The sequence below is a fragment of the Vulpes vulpes genome, chromosome 13 (genome assembly GCF_048418805.1).
Source record: "Vulpes vulpes isolate BD-2025 chromosome 13, VulVul3, whole genome shotgun sequence".
In the NCBI taxonomy this organism is placed as follows: Eukaryota; Metazoa; Chordata; class Mammalia; order Carnivora; family Canidae; genus Vulpes; species Vulpes vulpes.
In genome coordinates this window covers 105,850,427-105,869,356 of record NC_132792.1, presented here as the reverse complement: position 1 = coordinate 105,869,356, position 18,930 = coordinate 105,850,427, and positions in this window count along the sequence as shown.

The window sequence follows — 18,930 nt, the reverse complement described above, 5'->3', positions numbered from 1 at the left end:
CTTGTCTTTGGCTGACCAGCTAGGATAACCCATCTCTGCTCCTCATGGTTACTCACCCTTCTCTGGCTAGCCCAGACTCATTACATGGTGCTGTCAGAGTTCTCTAATGTTCCATTGGCCCAAACAAGTCAGATTTAGATTCAAACTCAGATCCAGAGACTGAGACATAGACCCTGTTGACTGTAGAAGTGGAAAAGGCAAGTCATACTGTGTAGGGGCATGTGTATAGATAGGCATGGGAGAAACTTCTGTGATCATCTTGCAAACTACCGGCCGTAGGTCTCATTGAGACAACATGGGTGATGCAAAAAAACAAAAACAAAAACAAAACCCCAATGTGATGCAGCACAGGATACTTGCCAGGAAAACTGCACAGAGGAAGCCTGAATTGGAAAGGTGGGCTGGAATTCCGATCGGGGTAGGGGGATGGGAATATTCTCGCTACAGATGTGGAGGTGCGTTTGGTAGGTTCAGTGATGTATGGATGTGACTCACGTAGGAAAAAAGGGAGAACAAATGATGACAGAGTACTTGAGAGCCAGATTGGATAGAGTATTGGTATTAGGGCATTTGGACTTGATTCTTAGGCAGTGGGGAGCAGTGCAGGTTTTAGATCCAGGGCCAAAGGGTATTTTACTCTGGAAATAGTGTGCAGACAGAAAGGGAGCTTCTCTGATTTTGCTGTGATATACAGATGCAGCACTGTGCTACATGATCAAGCACAAGACAGTCTTTTTAATGGTGGGTGGACAGTAGTTTTTGTTGTTGACAATTGTTTACCTCGTTTTGCCATGACAACCTCATCAATAAATGAAAACAATCCTGTACTTGCCTTCTAGGGTTGTTTTAAGGTTTGAATTTGTGAATATATGTAAAAGGCTCAGCACAGCCCTTGGTTTCTGGTAATAGGTGGTAAAGGGACTTTAGAAAGGGAGTCACAATAAGCAAGAGAAAAGCTTGTGTGTGTCGCGGCTACTGCCCTCAGAAGGTCCCGGGGTCCCTTCATCTGGCACAGGGGACGTCCAACCCATCTGCCTCCCCAGTAAAACTTTTGGCTCTCTTCCCGGTGGAGGGGCAGGCGTTGGGAGAACTAGGGGAGTAGAAATGACTGGACATGGGGCAGGGGCGTAAAAGACCTCACAGAGCACCAACATCAGGAAAGGCCACTGTGAAATCGTGGTAAAGTGAGACAAAACAAGGTCACTTCATAATTTCGTCCAAGCACAAACACAGAGTTATTGTGCCACCCACAAAATTTTTTAAAAATCCCCATCTTGGCTATGTGAATGGCTGCTGCTTTTTTTTTTTTTTTTTTTTTAAGATTTATTTATTTGAGAGAGAGAATAAGAGAGAGAGAGCAGGGGCATGAGCGGCGGGAGGGACAGAGGGAGAGACCCCTCTCATTTTAAGCAGACCCCCCACTGAGCGAGGAGCCCGATGGGATATGGGGTTCGATCTCACAACCCAGAGATCATCACCTGGGCTGACCTGAGCATCGACGTGGATGCTTAACCGATAGCCACCCGGCACCCCGAGACTGCTGCGGCTTTACCAGCTACAGCTTTATCCCTGCTCTAGTGAACCCTCCTCTAGATAAGTTTCGTTGAGATACTCAATCACAGGATTGTCTCACTTTTTTGTCCTCATCTTTTTGTGCAATCCAGGGTCCTTCTCAAATACTCTCAAAACCCCGATTCTACTGTAGTTCTTTCTAATACCCTCTTATGCCAATACCCCACAGGTCCCTTGGTGAGCATTCTCTCCAGTATGATGAGTAATAAACCCACTAGGTCAACTACAGTGGTGTTTCTGGTGGCTTTTGGCCACTTGCTTGTCGTTATGAGCACTTTCAACCCTAACTGCAGTTTTTGGACAGACTGGTTCTGTTAGGGCTCTCCAGAGAAATAGAACTGATAGGACATACATATAGATACATTCCTATTGACATATAAAAGCAAACATTTATTTTATAGATATGATAGATGATGATAGATAGATGATAGATAGATAGATAGATAGATAGATAGATAGATAGATAGATAGTAGGTAAGTAGATAGAGATTTATTATAAGGAACTGGTTCACATGACCACAGAAGCTGACAAGTCCCAAGCTCTGTAGTCAGCAAGCTGAAGACCTAGGAGCTCTGATGGTGGAAGTCCCACGCCAGAAGCCAGCAGGTGGGATACCCACGAGGATCCAATGTTTCAGTCTGAGTCTGAAGGCAGGAGACCGATGTTCCAGCTCAAGGCAATCAGGCGGGAGATGTTTTTTCCTTTAGTCATGAGAGGGTCAGCCTTTTTGTTCTACTCAGGCCTTCACCTGATTGGATGATGCCCACCCCCATAGAGGGTGAGCCATCTGCTTTACTTAGCCCGCTGCGTCAAATGTTGATCTCGTTCAAAATCACCCTCACAGAATAATGTTTGATCAAATATCTGGGCATCCCTGTGGTCTAGTCAAGCTGATACATAATATGAATAATCACACTGGGGTTTAATGTTGGCTAAAGGACTGAAGAAAGGCCTGCATATAGCCAGCATGCTGAAAGTGTTGGCCAGTGAGCAAACAGGTGCTAAAACAGGAAGGACCCACTGTGACCCTGTGGCCATATGCCTGTTGCTTCTGCCTCAGAGCACTGTGTTCTAATTCTCAGAAGCTCAAACTAGGGGAAGTTTGGTACAGAGTTCCAGTGAGACTAGAGCGAAAGTGCTGGGTTAGAGCACTACCTGCTTAGCCAGATGGACTTAGGCCCTTGGAGCAAAGGGAGTCTCTAAGGCCAGGAGCCAGAGGTGCCTTTCTAACAGAAGGAGGCTAAAGAAACTCACCTGGACATCTGGACAGGAAATAGTCATGACCTAGGAGAATCAAGATTGTTCAACAGGTTGGTGCCACATTCAGGGTGTATGCAGCCTGTACAGTGACACAGCATAGGTGCTCTGTGACTGAATAGAATGCTCTGCTGGTCACGGTCTTGAAATTCTTAATAGTTTTAATTAAAATATGGGGCCCCACATTTTTATTTTTTACTGGCATGTGGTCTGCAGCCCTAAATGGGGAAACTCATGCTAGAGAGAGACTGATTTAGAATGGGCCCTCAGAGGGTCCCCTCGGGTCAGATGTGGTGCCACCAAAGCAAATCTGGCCACTCAGATCAGGCTGGGTTAGAATCTGGCAATTGAGGACTTGCAGCTTTCTTTTCTGTTTTGCAGTTAAATTATTTCAATAAATATGAAAATAGAAATGGCAGACTCTTTTTCCCTAAACCTTGACATCTTGTGTGTGGCTGTCCTTCATGCTACAGGTAGAGGAGGAAGATGGAGAAATGTGTTAAGGGTGGGGTGGAGCCAGGAAGTGGTCAGTGGATAGAGACGGTTCAGGAGGCTGGCTCCGGGAAGGGAAGTCCGAGAGGGGAAATGTGTGGGTTGCTCTGACTTGCCAGGAATTCCATCACAATTTTCCACATCTCCCCTTGTTCCATGGGCTTTTTACCCAGTACAAGGCTTCCAGATGCAGGAAACAGCAACATTCAAGTGTTTGTGGAGAATTTTTTAAGTACCTGGATTTAAGCTAATCAGTGTACTATTATTTGATCATTTATAATATGCATGTGTTTTTCTTCTTGACTTTATTACCGTATCGCAACAGTATTATTTCGTACCAGTTTGACTGCCCATGCTATCATCGATTTGTTTTCACACTGTTTTTATGTGCTAGTGAGTTCTGAGAGCCAACAAATAAACCTGCACATCTACTTTTAGGAACACAGCTTGTTTGTGAGCTGGGACTGCGCATGTTTAAAACTAGCAGAATACTGTATTATTACAAAGTCTTGAAGAGAGTTACAAAGCAAGAATGGCCTAAATATATCTTTAGGAGAATTACAGAGGTAACCAGGCTCCATAAAGGCCTCAGTAATTGGCAATGATGACGACAAGGGAAATTTTGGGTACAGTGTGGCTAGTCTTCAGAGTTTCTTTTTCATTTAAGGCCATGAAATTGTATTTGACTCCGTGCCACTCGTGTAAGGTCGTTGGAACCAGCTCTGGTGTCTATTTTGACAGTAGGGAAAACCAAGGCCCCAAATAGAGATTCTCCAGCTGGTCTAAAGGCCAAGGGTGTGTGTGAGCAGAAAGACCCATCATGTCCCCTGTCACTTGGGGAAGCCACAGATGCTTCCTTGCGTGGGCAGCCCTCTTCTTTACCATTCTGATCTGTTTTTGTTTACTTGTTTTATTTTTACTGGCGTGTCCAGACTGAGGGTTTCTGAAAGTCGTCATCTCTACACACTTTTTCCTTCTTATAATTTCCCTTTGCCTAGCTTCTGTCTGAGCTAGGGTGGGCCCTGGCCTCACTTTCCCTCGGGAAGCATGCACCAGGCAGCTGAATAGCGTGGCCTCTAAGTCAGATAGACTCTATCTTCTTATAGTCTATACTCATAGGTCAGATCCAAATAGTCTGGAATAAACCCAAAGCAAGAAGGATTTCCCCAGGGAGGACAGAGTCTCTTGGGCCTGGAGAAAGGAAACCTACTTAGTAGGCTGACCTGACAGGGGCACAACAAGAAAAGGCTTTATTTTGCTTTCTGTCTTTAAACATACTCAGTTGAATTTCCATTCCTGACTCGCCATCTCGGACTTACTTTTACTTTAAGGGTTGGAAGCATCCAGTGCCCATTTAATTTAAAATGTTAACCCCCCAGGGGCTCCTGGGTGGCTCAGTCAATGAATGTCCAACTCTTGATTTCAGCTCAGGTGGTGATTTCGGGGTCCTGGGGGTGGAGCCCCACATCGAGCTCCACACTGGGCATGGAGCCTGCTTGAGATTCTCTGCTGCTCACCCTCCCTCTGCCGCTCCTGTTTCTGCTCTCTCTCTCAAATAAATAAATAAATAAATAAATAAATAAATAAATAAATCTTTTTTAAAAAGGTCAACTCCTCCCAGATTTAATTCTAAATCTCAGATGGAAGCATGGTAAGAAGGAAGGGGTATGACCAGTTTCTTTGCTCTGCCCACCGTGTCCCACAACTGTCTGGCTCAGTGGCAAGGGAGGCCACCTCCCTCTTGAGTCATAGACAACCCTTCTCATTGAGCTCTCCCATTGAATGTTTGTGCTCCTCTTGCATCTGGATGTGGGCTGAAGGCATAGGGCTGGATTAGCCCTGTCTTAGTTGGATATCCTTGAGGATGAGCGTGTGGAAGGGAAGCCAAGAGCTATGGAGAGAGATGCTCACACTTGAAGAGCTCCGTGGGGGCCTGAAAGCAGAAAGCTTGCTCCAAACTGCCTGGCATCCTGCATCCTCTGGAGATAAGACTCTTCCCTAAAGCTATCCTTAGGAGAATTACAGAAGTACCTACTTTCCTCAGGGCTTTAGTCTTTTTCTGAAGAGGCAGAGCTGACAACTGGAGGCCACAAGCAGACTGGTAGTAGAGAAAAAAATTGAAAGTTTAGGGCTCCTGGGTGGCTCAGTCGGTTAAGCATCTGCCTTCGGCTCAGGTCATAATCCCGGGGATGGAGCCCCGCATCAGGCTCCCTGCTCAGTGGTGTCCCCTGCATATCTTCTTCCAAGTGAGAGGTTGTCTCTTTGCCTTTGTAGCCTGTGGGAATATCATGAAATTAAGGAGCCCAAAGCATAGCAGGTCCAGAGGCAAGTGATGAGGAGGGACCCTGTGGTCACTTGGGGCTATAAGGCCCCTCCCAAAGATTGAGCAGAGGATGGATGAAAATGCATGTGACATGTTGGGCACAGGTCCTGGCCTGTAGGATATGCTCAGGAGGTTGGCTGCCTGAGGACTTGTGCAGGCTTGGTTCTCAGGCTGAATCTTGCCCTCCCCTAAACACCAACTGGCTGAGCAGAGTGGAATAGAGTTGTTTATATTGGTGGCATAAAATTACAATGCAACTTTCCCTTACCCTTCATGGAGAAAGAGACAAAGAGTTTAAGATTCCAGTTTTCAAGATTCCCATTCCAAATTTCAGGTGCCATTTAAAACACATTTCAAAACAACTTTGATGGTATTTACTCCTTTTCTAGTAATTTTGCAATCTTAAGACTTTAATTAAAAGACCCCGAGTTGGGCAGCCTGGGTGGCTCAGCGGTTTAGCGCTGCCTTCAGCCCAGGGCCTGATCCTGGAGTCCTGGGATCGAGTCCCACGTCAGGCTCCCTGCATGGAGCCTGCTCCTCCCTCTGCCTGCGTCTTTGCCTCTGTGTGTGTGTGTGTGTCTCATGAATAAATAAATAAAATCTTAAAAAAAAAAAAAGACCCTGAGTAGCCAAAGCAATCTTGAGAAAGAAAAAGCTGAAGGCATCACACTTCCTTTTTTTTTTTTTTAAGATTTTATTTATTTATTCATGACAGACACACACACACACACACAGAGAGAGAGAGAGAGAGAGAGAGAGAGGCAGAGACACAGGCAGAGGGAGAAGCAGGCTCCATGCAGGGAGCCCGACGTGGGACTCGATCCCGGGTCTCCAGGATTACACCCCAGGCCAAAGATGGCACTAAACCACAGGGCCACCAGGTCTGCCCGGCATCACACTTCCTGATTTCAAACTACATCATAAAGCTACAGTAGTCAAAACTGTGGTATTGGCATAAAAAAAGATACATAGATCAATGAAATAGAATAGACAGCCCAGAAACAAACCTGCTTATATATAGTCAATTCATTTATGACAAAGGAGGCAAGAATATACAATGGGGAAAGGGCACAGTTTCTTCAATAAATGATGTTGGGAAAACTGGATAGCCACATCCAAAAGAATGAAACTGGACCTCTATCTTACATCATACATAAGAATAAACTAAAAATGAATGACAGACTTGAGCATAAGACCTGAAACCATAAAAATCCTAAAAGAAAATATAGGTGAAGTGCTCCTCGACATTGGTCTTGGCAACGATTTTTTTGATTTGACAGCAAAAGCCATGGCAATAAAAGCAAAAATAAACAAATGGGGCCACATCCAACTAAAAAACTTCTGCACAGCAAAGGAAGCCATCAACAACATGGACCTTGTGGGCTTGTTTAGAGTTTTTAGCAGAAGAGGGCCAATACTTGTATACTCTTGACCCAAGAATGACCCTCCTCTATCAGGGAAGGTTGTCTGCTTTGGGAGGGATACACATGGAATGGTGAGGGAGGAAGGGAATACCTTCCTAGCCAGCCAGATCAGCTGAATCAACCCTAGAGACTGATAGGGTGACAGATGCCACATCTAGATTGCCTTCGCATCCATATCAACAAAAAGAAAAGGCAACCTATGGAATGGGAGAAAATGTTTGTAAATCATATATATCTGATAAGGGGTTAATATCCAAAATATACAAAGAACTCACATAATATATAATCCAATTAAAAAATAGGTAGAGGGGGATCCCTGGGTGGAGCAGCGGTTTGGCACCTGCCTTTGGCCCAGGGCGCAATCCTGGAGACCCGGGATCGAGTCCCACGTCGGGCTCCCGGTGCATGGAGCCTGCTTCTCCCTCTGCCTGTGTCTCTGCCTCTCTCTCTCTCTGTGACTATCATAAATAAAAATAAAAAATAAAAAAAAAATTTAAAAAATAGGTAGAGGACCTCAACAGACATTTTTCCAAAGAACACATACAGATCGCAAACAGGTACGTGAAAAAAGTGCTCAGCATCACTCATCATTAGGGAAATTCAAATTGAAACCACAATGAGCCCTCACTTTACACCTGTCAGAATGGCTATTACCAAAGAGATGAGAAAAAACAAGTGTTGGTGAGGATATGGAGAGACTGGAACCCTCATGTACTCTTTGTGGGAATGTAAACTGGTGCAACTGCTGTGAGAAATAGTATAGGGGTTCCTTAACAAATTACAGATAGAACTATCATGTGATCCAGCAATTCTACTTCTGGGTATTTATCTGAAGAAAACAAAAATACTATCTTGAAAAAAATATATATGTCTATCCCCATGTTTATTATAGCATTATTTATAATAGCCAAGATATGGAAATGATCCATCCATCCATGGATGAATGAGAAAAGAAAATGTGGTGTACACACACACACACATACACACACACGAATATTATTCAGCCATAAAAAGAAGGGAATGTTGCCATTTTTGACAACATGGATGGACCTTGAAGGTATTATGCCAAGTGAAGTAAGTCAGAGAAAAGCAAATACCATATGATACCACTTGTTGAATCTAAACCAAACTGAACCAAAACAAACCCTCCAAGACCACAAATCCCCCAAAATTGAACTTGCAGATCCAGAGAAGAGATGGGTGTTTACCAGAAGCAGAGGGTGGTGATTCGGCAAGATGGGCAAAGGGAGTCAAAACGTACAAAGTGCTAGTTATAAAATAAATAAGTCATGGGAATGTAATGTAAAGCTTTGATGACTATTGTTAATAACACTGTACTGCATGTTTGAAAGTTGCTCAGAGAGTAGACCTTAAAATTTCTCATCACAAGAAAAAATTGCGTAACCATAGATGGTGACAGATGTTAACTAGACTAATTGAAGTGATCATTTCATGATACATTCAAATATTGAGTCATTATGTCGTACACTGAAAACTAATGTGATGTTATATGCAATTATACTCAATAAAAAATAAAATAGGAAAGAGAAAAAATACTTTTTCCCAATACAGGATTTGCAGTTATAGGACACTGAGTTATGATCATTATGGCACCGCTCATTAAATTAGTGATATATTTGAGATGCAACTTCCTTGAGTAAAATCAAAGAATTTTTCAACTGAGCTCCCATTTGAGTTGGTTGATTTCCTTTTTATGAGATTGCTTCAAGACCCTTACACCTAAATGTGGGGTAACATTTTTTTTCAATCTGTTATTAATTCTAAATGAGGAGTTTAAACCCTCTTCAAAGTCTATCAGCAGGAAATTGATGCAGGAGCAGTAGAAAAAAGTGTGGTTGGGTGTCAGGAAACCACAAGCAGGAGTGTGGTTCCCCAGAACTGTTATGGAAAGCTGGAAGGAGAAGAGAAGAGGCATAGAGATGACTTCCTTGAGAGGAACTGGATCCTCTGATTGAGAGATTCAGCTTACTCAGAGTGACCTTGCCCAAAGGGAGCTAAGGAAATAAATACTCTGATTTCACTCTTCTCAACCCACTTCCTGCTGAGGCTCCCCATTGGCTGAACCCACCTGAGCACCAGAGAATAAGAGGGAACTTGGTATGTCCATCTGGGTCAACCATCAGGTCAGCCCTTCAATCTGGAAGATCACTTATTAGAGGAAGGTTCTCCAAACCTCTCTCCATTTTAGAGAGATATACCTGGAGTAGAGAATTGAGTGACCTCTCTTCAGGTGTGTAAAATATAAAGGAAATGACATCTAAAGAAGAATTAAAGCCTGAATGTGTGGTAAACTGAAGAGTTGTAAAAATGCAGCATCAGACTTTTAAGGCTAAAGTGTAATTTTCTCTCCAAATAGTTTGCAATGTAATAGAAACAAAAATATAATTGCATAAAATCTACATGATCAAAATGTCAGTTAAACTGCCCTGTGATCTGGGTACTCACTGAAGCTGTAGGTGTATGTGAGCTAAGTGCCTCTGACCCTCAGGATGAGGGGGGTTTGAGACACCTGCTATCTGTTGCTCAGTCTCAGGCTAACAGTTGCTCTGCAGATATCATATAAGAAGGGGAAACTTTAAAGGTACATGATTGAGCTAGTTTTCACTGGGGCAAGAAGTGAAAACATGGAATCTTCTGCGGTGCCTCATGCGGCCCCAGCTCTATGGCCAGAAGGTTTCTGAGACTTGCTCTCCTTTTTGACTCCTTATGGGCAAGACCTGGTGTGACCTAATGCCGAGCCAGCCAAAGTTACGGCAATAGCCAAAGGGTGAGGAAGGCCGCAAGGGAAGGCAGGAAAAGGGAAGAGAAACCAAACAGCCAGGAAATCTGGGCCAAGGCAGGACCAGGAGCAGATACAAAAAGACATCAAGATTATCTTAGGGAGAAACAGGGGCCAGAAAAATGGGGAACTGGAAGACAGGGAAATGATATTTTGAGACTGTGGGTTTGGGTGGTAAACATGTTTAACAACTGCTGATAGGTTGGGTTTGGATCATCAGAACAAAAGCTCTGAAATACTGACCTTTGAAATACTAACCAACTCTCTAATGATGGAAATCAACTCACTCTTATTTTTTAAATGAAAGTTTATTTTATTAATGAGTTCTAAAGATGTTTTAAAAATAATATATGATGAAGCAAAGAAAAGTATGGTTTTAGAAACAACCCTCAAGCATTTAATTCTGCTTGGGAGTGGAAGTGGATAGCATTCACTTGAAAATATATCGGAATTGGATCCTGGTGGATTTCCAGGCCAAGGTCATGGGGGCCCAAGGAGTGAGTGGGGAGACCCAGTACAGAAGAAGTGATGATGCCAGGGCTGGAACAAATGGGCCTTGTATCAGGCAAACATGAAACTAACTCTCTCCACTTCATGGTGAATGGTAGGCAAAAATCCTTCAGGTTTGGGAGGTACTCCTTTGTCATACATGCACTTAGAATTTTTATTAAAAAGTCAGGTCAGGTAATTTGCCAAGAGGAAAACCAAGCAATGTTTAGAAGGTATGCAGATCTGAGATACAACACAGGCCATCATTTATGAGAGAAAATTGTATATGAGAAGACATTCTCCCTAGTGTTTGTTTTCTAGGGGAGTGGCTGCTGAATGAGCGGGCATTGTGAAATTAGAAATACTTACCATATGCTACAATGTCTAGGCTTAAATCTGTCAGCCTCAAGTCAGGTGTTCCGAGGCAAGGTAAGACAAGTGGTCTATAATGTCGTTAGAGAGCAACTTGGAGGAATGCGAAAATAACACAAGGCAAAATTTAACAAAAGGCTTAATTGTGTGGTGCTGGCTGTTGGTGTGACAAGAACTCAGGGAAAGGACTGTGTGGTGGTGACAGGTTCTCAACAAAGTTGGGAAAGATGCCAGTTGGACCTGGAAGGATAGAGGGAATGTGAACAGTGCAAGAGAGAGACTATGCCATTGGGGTGGGCAGGGGGACAGTGGGAGCATGGGCTCAGGGGAAGGACTGCAAATCAAGTACACTGAGTGCAGGCTTGGCTGAGGGTCCTGAGTGAGGGGGCTGAGGGGTCAGGGTCTGCGGGACCTGAAAACATCACTAAGCCATCTGGAATAGTTAGTACTGATTCTCAGAACCAATTGGTTTCTGAAATATCTGGGTCACACGAGAAAGACACTCCTTGTGAATTCAGCCTCATGAGGTACCACCTGAGCATCATTTGGACACCAGCCCCATTCTTCCCAGAAGCTAGTAGAGATGATCAACAATAATGACACTACCTATTACTGGTGACGATCTTGAGGGTAACAATAGCAATTGGGACTGTCACTTGTTGAAATTTGTTGGATTATAATTTTAAAAAATCACAACTGAGCCACATATAGCTTCTTCACTGGTGGATTCAACAAAATGTTTGTGGAAGAAAAAGTACACAAAGTCTTCCAGAAAACTGAAGTGAAGGGAGTATTCCAAATCCAATCTATGAGGCCACCATTACCCTAACACCAAAACCAGGCAAAGACGCGACAAGAAAAAGAAACTACAGACTAATATCCCTCATGAGCATAGATGGAAAGTTTCCTAACAACATTTAGTGAATTGAATCCAACAATATACTAAAAGGATTTTATATCATAACCAAGGGGATTTAACCCAAAATTCAGGGTTGATTTAACATTCAAAAACCACTCCTAATTATTCATATTAAAGACTAAAGAACACTGTATGATGTCCTTAATAGACGTAGAACAAGCATTTGATAAAAACCTTACCTCCATTTCTCACTGGGAGGTAAACTAGGAATAGGAGGGAACTTAGCAAACTAGGAATAGGAGGGAACTTCCTCAACTTGATAAACAGCGTCTATGAGAAACCCACATTTGACATCACACTCAAACAGTTGAAGATGAATGCTCTCCCGCTATGACCAGGAATAAGACCAGGATATCTGCTCTCATCCCCCCGTTCAACTTTGCACTGGAGACAACAGGGAACTACAGTGGTTTGTTCCCACTACCACTTGGTTTGGCCAATCCTCCTGCATACACCTTGCATGGTTTTGGGAAGCTGTGTCACTTCTAAACAATTGTGACAATTGTACCCTTCGGGGGTGGAGTTGGTCTAAGATGTGCTTCTTGGGCGCTTTAATTGCAAAAACAATGAAGAAAAAAAGAATGTTTTGATACTCTTTAGTTGTGATTAAAAAAAAAATCCAGGAAGAACAAACAACTGGTAATTGCCTTAGCTCCTTAGTAACCAGAGCCCAAGTGGCCCCATATCTGAACCCCTTCCTGGGTTTGGGAACTCTGTCCCTCTACAAAAGCTAAAAATGCCAGTTCCTCATTCTCCAAGTCTCCCTTGCTGCTGAGGCCTGAGCATAGGTCACAGGCTTCATCCACTCAACAGCCCAGCCCAGATTTTGATGCAGGAGGGCACTGCAGGCAGGATGCTGGTGGCCCGCCCTGCCCAGCCATAGAGGAGATAGGGGTTTGCGCTGCTGAGCAGTGAGGTGGCTTGGCCACAGTGACGCAAGCACTGCCTTGCCCTTGGTTGCTTCTGGACTCTGACGGTCCTGCCAGCTAAACCTTGCTGCCTGAGTGAAGAAACGCCTCTCTGGATCAAGAACTCCTCTTGCAAATTTCTGCTGGTCATTTCCCACCTGCCGTTCCTAAGCTTTCAGCCGGGCAATGTCCTTGCTCCAGTTCAAGCTCTGCATTTGAAGCAGCGTGGCCATGGCACACACGTCTAAGTCTGCTGTTTTGCACCCATCCAGAGCTGGTTCTGGGCCCAGCACAGGAAGATGCCAGAAACTATGTGAACAAAGCACTTCTCATAAAACAGCAGTGCGGATATGTGCATATGAACACCATGAGATATTATATACACATTTATAAATGGTCCAGGCCCAGTCTCAGCTGATGGAATTTCATAATATAGATGAAAGTGGTCTTAAAATCAGCACTGTTGGGGCAGCCTGGGTGGCTCAGTGGTTTAGTGCTGCCTTCAGCCCAGGGCCTGATCCTGGAGACCCGGGATCGAGTCCCATGTCGGGCTCCCTGCGTGGAGCCTGCTTCTCCCTCTCTTCCACTGTCTCTCATGAATAAATAAATAAAATCTTAAAAAAAAAAAAATCAACGCTGTTTCAGATAAGGACTTCATGGACCAGAATGACGGCATGCTTCACCTGAGGTCTCACTTGGGTCTGATTGCTTCCATGCTCCACTGCTTCTCTCCCTGCTAAGGACATTTATTTGACAAAAAATATTTATATTATAAAGTTCAATAAAAAATTTCCTGATCATTTGAAATAACTGGAACTCTCATTTGCTGCTGTTGGGAAAGTAAATTGGTACTACTTACCATAACTATTGCAGTACCTACTAAGCCATACCCTAGGACTCGGCCATTCCATTCTTGGTATCATCCAATAGAAATATGTACATACGTGTACCAAAAATATATGTACAATGTTCATAGCAGCTTAGTTCAACAGAGCCAAAGGGCCCTGGAAACAACTTGAGTGTCCGGCAGCAAAATGGATATGGGTGGTACATTCCCACAGTGGGAAACTATACAGTGATGAAAACAAAGCCCTGCTACAAGACACAAAGATGAATGTCACCAAATAAGACACAACAGAAACACAGTGTGTGTGTGACTGCATTTACAAAAACTTCTGAATGAGTCTCTGGTGTTAGAAGCTAGGACAGTGGTAACCTTTGGGGAGTAGAAAGAATTGGCAGTGGGCATAAAACAGGGACTTGTAAGGTGCCAATCATGTTCTGTCTCTTGTCCTGGAATACCAATGCATCAACTTTGTAAAAATCCATGTGGTGGGGGCAGCCCCGGTGGCTCAGAGGTTTAGTGCCACCTTCAGCCCGGGGTGGGATCCTGGAGACCTGGGATCGAGTCCCATGTTGGGCTCCCTGCATGGAGCCTGCTTCTCCTTCTGCCTGTGTCTCTGTCTCTCTCTCTCTATGTCTCTCATGCATAAATAAATAAAATCTTAAAAAAAAATCCATCTGGGTGTACACTTAAGATTCTTATGCCTTTTGGGTATGAGTTATGCTTTAATAAAATGTTTTTTAAATGTTTGAAAATATAGGTAAATAAGATCAGTGAATTTATTTTACAGATAAGGAAACTGAGGCTCAAAAGCTATAAGACTTAAAGATAAAATCTTTAATCAGTCAAAGTGAATATCCTTGGGATATGCGGAAGTACAGGCCCGTGGTCCCTGGATGCCCACTCTGGCCCCAGGAGGGCCTCATTCACCAACACCTGTAACGATTTTAGACATACTTCCAATACCTTTCCAGAACCATCACTTTAGCATATTAGGAACAGAAAATCTTTGATGTGCTGGGAGAGAAGTCTAAAGCCAATTCTTCAATGACAGAAATGAAAATCAGAAGGCAAGAACTCAAGCTGCATATTGGTGCAGGGCCACTCAGAGAGGGGAAATGCCTCATACATCAGTTTTGTTTTGTTTTTAAAGATTTATTTATTTATTTATTTATTTATTTATTTATTTATTTGAGAGAGAGAGAGAACATAAGCAGAAAGGAGGGGCAGAGAGAGAAAGAGAAGCAGACCCCCCTTCAACCCTGGCCAAGCAGGGAGCCCAACACTAGGCTTGAGGGATCTGGGATCATGACCTGAGCTGAAGGCAGACGCTTAACTGACTGAGTCATGCAGGTGCCCCAGGATGGATGGTTTTCTAAGAAACTGTGAGCACAATCCCAGGTTCCATTTCTTGCTCTTTGAAACAATAGCAGGTGGAAGCCTCATCGGCAAGCCTATCTTCCCTGGACAGGGCAGGGCTGGGGGCTTCTGCGCCCATAGGCCTCTTGTCCTCTCCACCGTACTACCAGGGAAGAAGGTGGCTGGCACTATCCTATTGCTGGGAATAGGTGTCCCTCCCTTGGCTGGCCATACCCTCCTCTGGCCCTGCCCCCTGTCCCCAGGCCCGAGGCACACTCTGGGAACCAGACTGGTTGGTTCACCTCCGCTGGGGCAGGACCAACACCTTATGAGTACATGGAGTGAAGGGCACCCTGGAGAAAGTCTCAGCTTCTCAGAGTCTTTGAAGGATTTCTTTTTGAGCTTAGAAAATGAACATCTCTGAGCCTCCAGATCATCTCTGTTTTATTCTACAAGGCAACCATCCTCAGGGCTTTTTGGACTGACTTTTTTCCAGCACTTTCTCAAAATTCGAGTACAGCTGGTGGAAACACAGTGTCACATGTGAATGAAAACAAACAAAAATCAACAACATAGCAGCAGAATTGGGAACTGTGGTATGGGGAGGGAAAAATCGAAGCAGGCTGACAATTTAAGAAGGCAGGTGTTGTCATAGTGTGGGGATTAGCAAATTTGAGGTTTAGGGAGAGCAAAATAGGGAGGGAATCTCAAAGATGGGAGAATTATAGTAATTACAATTGTTTTCTTTCTCTATGGCATGCACAGAGTGTTAAAACAATAATTCATTTTAAGTAATGGGTAGGATCTCTGGCAAGAGAGGAGGGAAAGACTAGTGCTCAGAGCGGGCAATGTTCACCAGGGTTGGCTACACAGATGAGGAAAATACTATCCTGGAAGCGTGATCCCAGGTCTCTGAATTAAAGGGAAGCACCCCACTATTTAAGAAAACCTTTGTCAGCCTTTTTGGGGCCATATTTGTAATGTTAAATTAGTGTTTACATAACAGGCATGGATTTAAAAAGTAATTCCAGCAACCATAAGGGCCCTTGAAACTATTTTCCCTCATTCAGACTTTGCAAAATGATGTTAACTGCTGAGGTCACACTTCAGAGAGGAGATTGTGCAAGGTTCCGTCCAGCAGGGATGGCCTGCTGAGGCACAAAACCTGACTCGAGGGAGTGCCATTCACATGGTGGGGTGATGTTAAAAGTGCATCCTGGAGCCAGGCTGCACCCAACCCACCCGTGTAGCAGGCCATCACGGCAGGCCCTCACACTGCCAGAACTTTCACACAGGCTCCTTCTCAGCCTTTTTCATGAAACTGGTAAACACTGACTGACTGTGAGGTGGGGAGTTTGGGGCTCTTGACTGTAGCTTCAAGGTTTCTTCACGTCACCAAGGAGGCCCATACCAACTGGAGTAGCCATTGTTCGTACAGTGAGTAGCGACTGTCACACTTTCCACAAGTTACCAAGATTAGATGGGCAGTGGGTTTTCCATCTGGTAGCATGATCCCAGATATCTGATTTGTTTCCTGAGATTTGCGAGATGGTAACATGTGCACCAGACGATGTGGGAGAGCTGAACAAGTATTCTATTCATTTCTAATCATTAAGTCTTAACTGGGATCACAACTCCTGCTGAGGCTGCTTAAGTGGCAGGCCCCAGTGAGGGCATCCAGTGGAGGCTCCAGCAGCTTTTGCCACAGGAAGTGTGGCACTGGTGAGGGACACAGGAGCAGGTGCCAGCAAGGAGGTCAGAGAGGAAGAATGTGAGAGAACTCACATTTCAGCAGAGGTGAGCTGTGCCTCACAAGGTCTCAGGAATGACTGGGGAGAGGACTTCGGGAAGGTCCCGTCTGTACATGTCAGCTAGCAGCACACGGGTCACCAGTGTTAATCTGTCTTAAGCAATAGGCATGGAAGCACGAGTTACACAGGCAGCAGGTGCATGATGTCCCTACATGTGTCAATACCGCTGCACCAGGTGCTGTTTAGGCGGACATGGGATAGGTTTCTGCACAGTTCTGCTCCCTTTAGTGGACATCCTCCCACTTTCCTCTCACTCTCCTTGCTGTTTTCATCTGTCAGTGCTCTGCCACTCAGTCCTTGACGACTCTGGCAATGGCCCACAGGAGCTTACGTTCAGCAGCAAAGACACATCTAATGTCTCTCTTCCTATGTAGGTCCTTATCTCCTCCCTCAGGGCTTGGCATATAACATATAATCAAAAGGTCTAGATGACTGAGACTGCGAGAAACATGGAACAAGGGGTTTTAACTAGAGCAGAGGGGTAGGAGAGGCTGAAAAAAAATAGCATGTCAACCAAGACAGGAAGGGTGGGTGGAAGTAAATGAGATAGAGGAGGGTGGCTAGGGGAGAAAAGCAGCTTCCTGGCATAAGCAGGAGCATAGTTGTCGAGGCCCTGAGGGAGGAGAGGGCACAGTTGGTCTGTGGAATTGACCCAGGTGCAAACTAACCTGGAATGTGGAGGGCTGGGCAAGAGGCAAGCCTGGAGAGACGGACGGGCGTGTCTCCAAAGACCTTTGGAACCATGTTATGGACAATGGATGTCATTCTAGGAGACGTGAGAAGCCACTGAAGGCGTTCAAGTAGAGGGTGTGATCTAAATATGTATATCTGTGTTGTCAAAAGGCCACCTGGGATTGCAAATGGTGACTGGGTTAGAAGGACCAGAGATGGAAGCCGGGAGACAGATAAGATGATGTGGGAATCAGAAAGAGAGGAGGGCTGGCATGCGTGGTGGCCTGGAGGTGGATGAAGGAGGGGAGGCAAAGGTGACTCCCAGGTTTTTGATTTGGACAACTGACGTATAATGGTGGCATTTACTGATATGAAAGACGGAGGAGGAACACATTTGAGAAGATCAGGGAGGATGATGAATTCTGTCTTTGCCTTGCTGGGTGTGAGATCCTGTAAGCATCCTGAGTTTTTATCTGGGTGGGGAATTCTATATCTGGGTATACATCTTTGGTTCCAGGTAACAGAAGCCAGTCTGAAAGTGGTCTGCATGTGGATGGTAGTTGAGGTTCAATGAATTGGAGAAACAGCTGGGGAAAGTACAGACTGAGGAGGGCAGAGGGACTTTGACCAAGCACCAAGAACTCTCAAGTCCAAGGAGCAAGCAGGGAGACCCTGGCTCATCATTCCCAGAAGACCCTCGGAAACATAAAACCTAGGTAGCTGCTGGGGGAATAGGATCATATAACTTGTACTTTGAAAACCCTGCAGGTCAGCCTGGGTGGCTCAGCAGTTTAGCGCCGCCTTCAGCCCAGGGTGTGATCCTGGAGACTTGGGATTGAGTCCCACGTCAGGCTCCCTGCATGGAGCCTGCTGCTCCCTCTGCCTGTGTCTCTGCCTCTCTCTCTCTCTGTCTCTCATGAATAAATACTAAAAAAAAAAAAAAAAAAAAAAAAAAAAAAAAAAAGGAAACCTTCTAGTAGGACTAGAAACCCCTTGGTAGAAGACGACGACTATGAAAGAGGACACATGGTTAGGAGAGAGGCGAATAAAAGGGTGGTGGCCTCCCAGATCCCAAGGGAAGGGTTTCAGGAAGAAGGGCTCAGGACAATCAGGACTGAATTTACCAATGGGAAGCCACATGGTGGTGCATCCACCTGCCTGACTCCTTAAAAGAACTTAATTGGTGTTTGAAGTAGATAAATATTTACCGAAAGATTACAGGAAGGGCCAAGAAGAGCTTCTCTGCTCAATGCCTTCAGAGAAGGGTGCTCAGTGTAGGGGCAGGGGAGGAAGAGGGGAAGGAGGGTGCAGTAGATGGCGGAAAACTGCGCTGGAAGTAGCGTTTGAACGAGGCAAAGGAGCTAAGTGCATTCCTAGGACAGGAAATAATGAAAGCAAGAGTATGATGAGTTGGAACCACGTGGACTTTTTTTAAAAATTCAGTTTGCCAACATATAGTATCATACCCAGTGCTCATCTCATCATCCGGGGAGGATATTTTAACACCAGTAGGTCATTACTTTCTCCAAAGGAGAAAAGGTGTAAACATTATTGCTAATTTCCCTAACTGTTCTCTCTCACCTCTAAGTCATTCTGTAGCCTATCCTTCAAATACCCGGATTCTTTCCTGTTTTAGAATGCACTAGTTTCAACTAGTTACTGCAGGGGATTTGTTCATTTATGAATT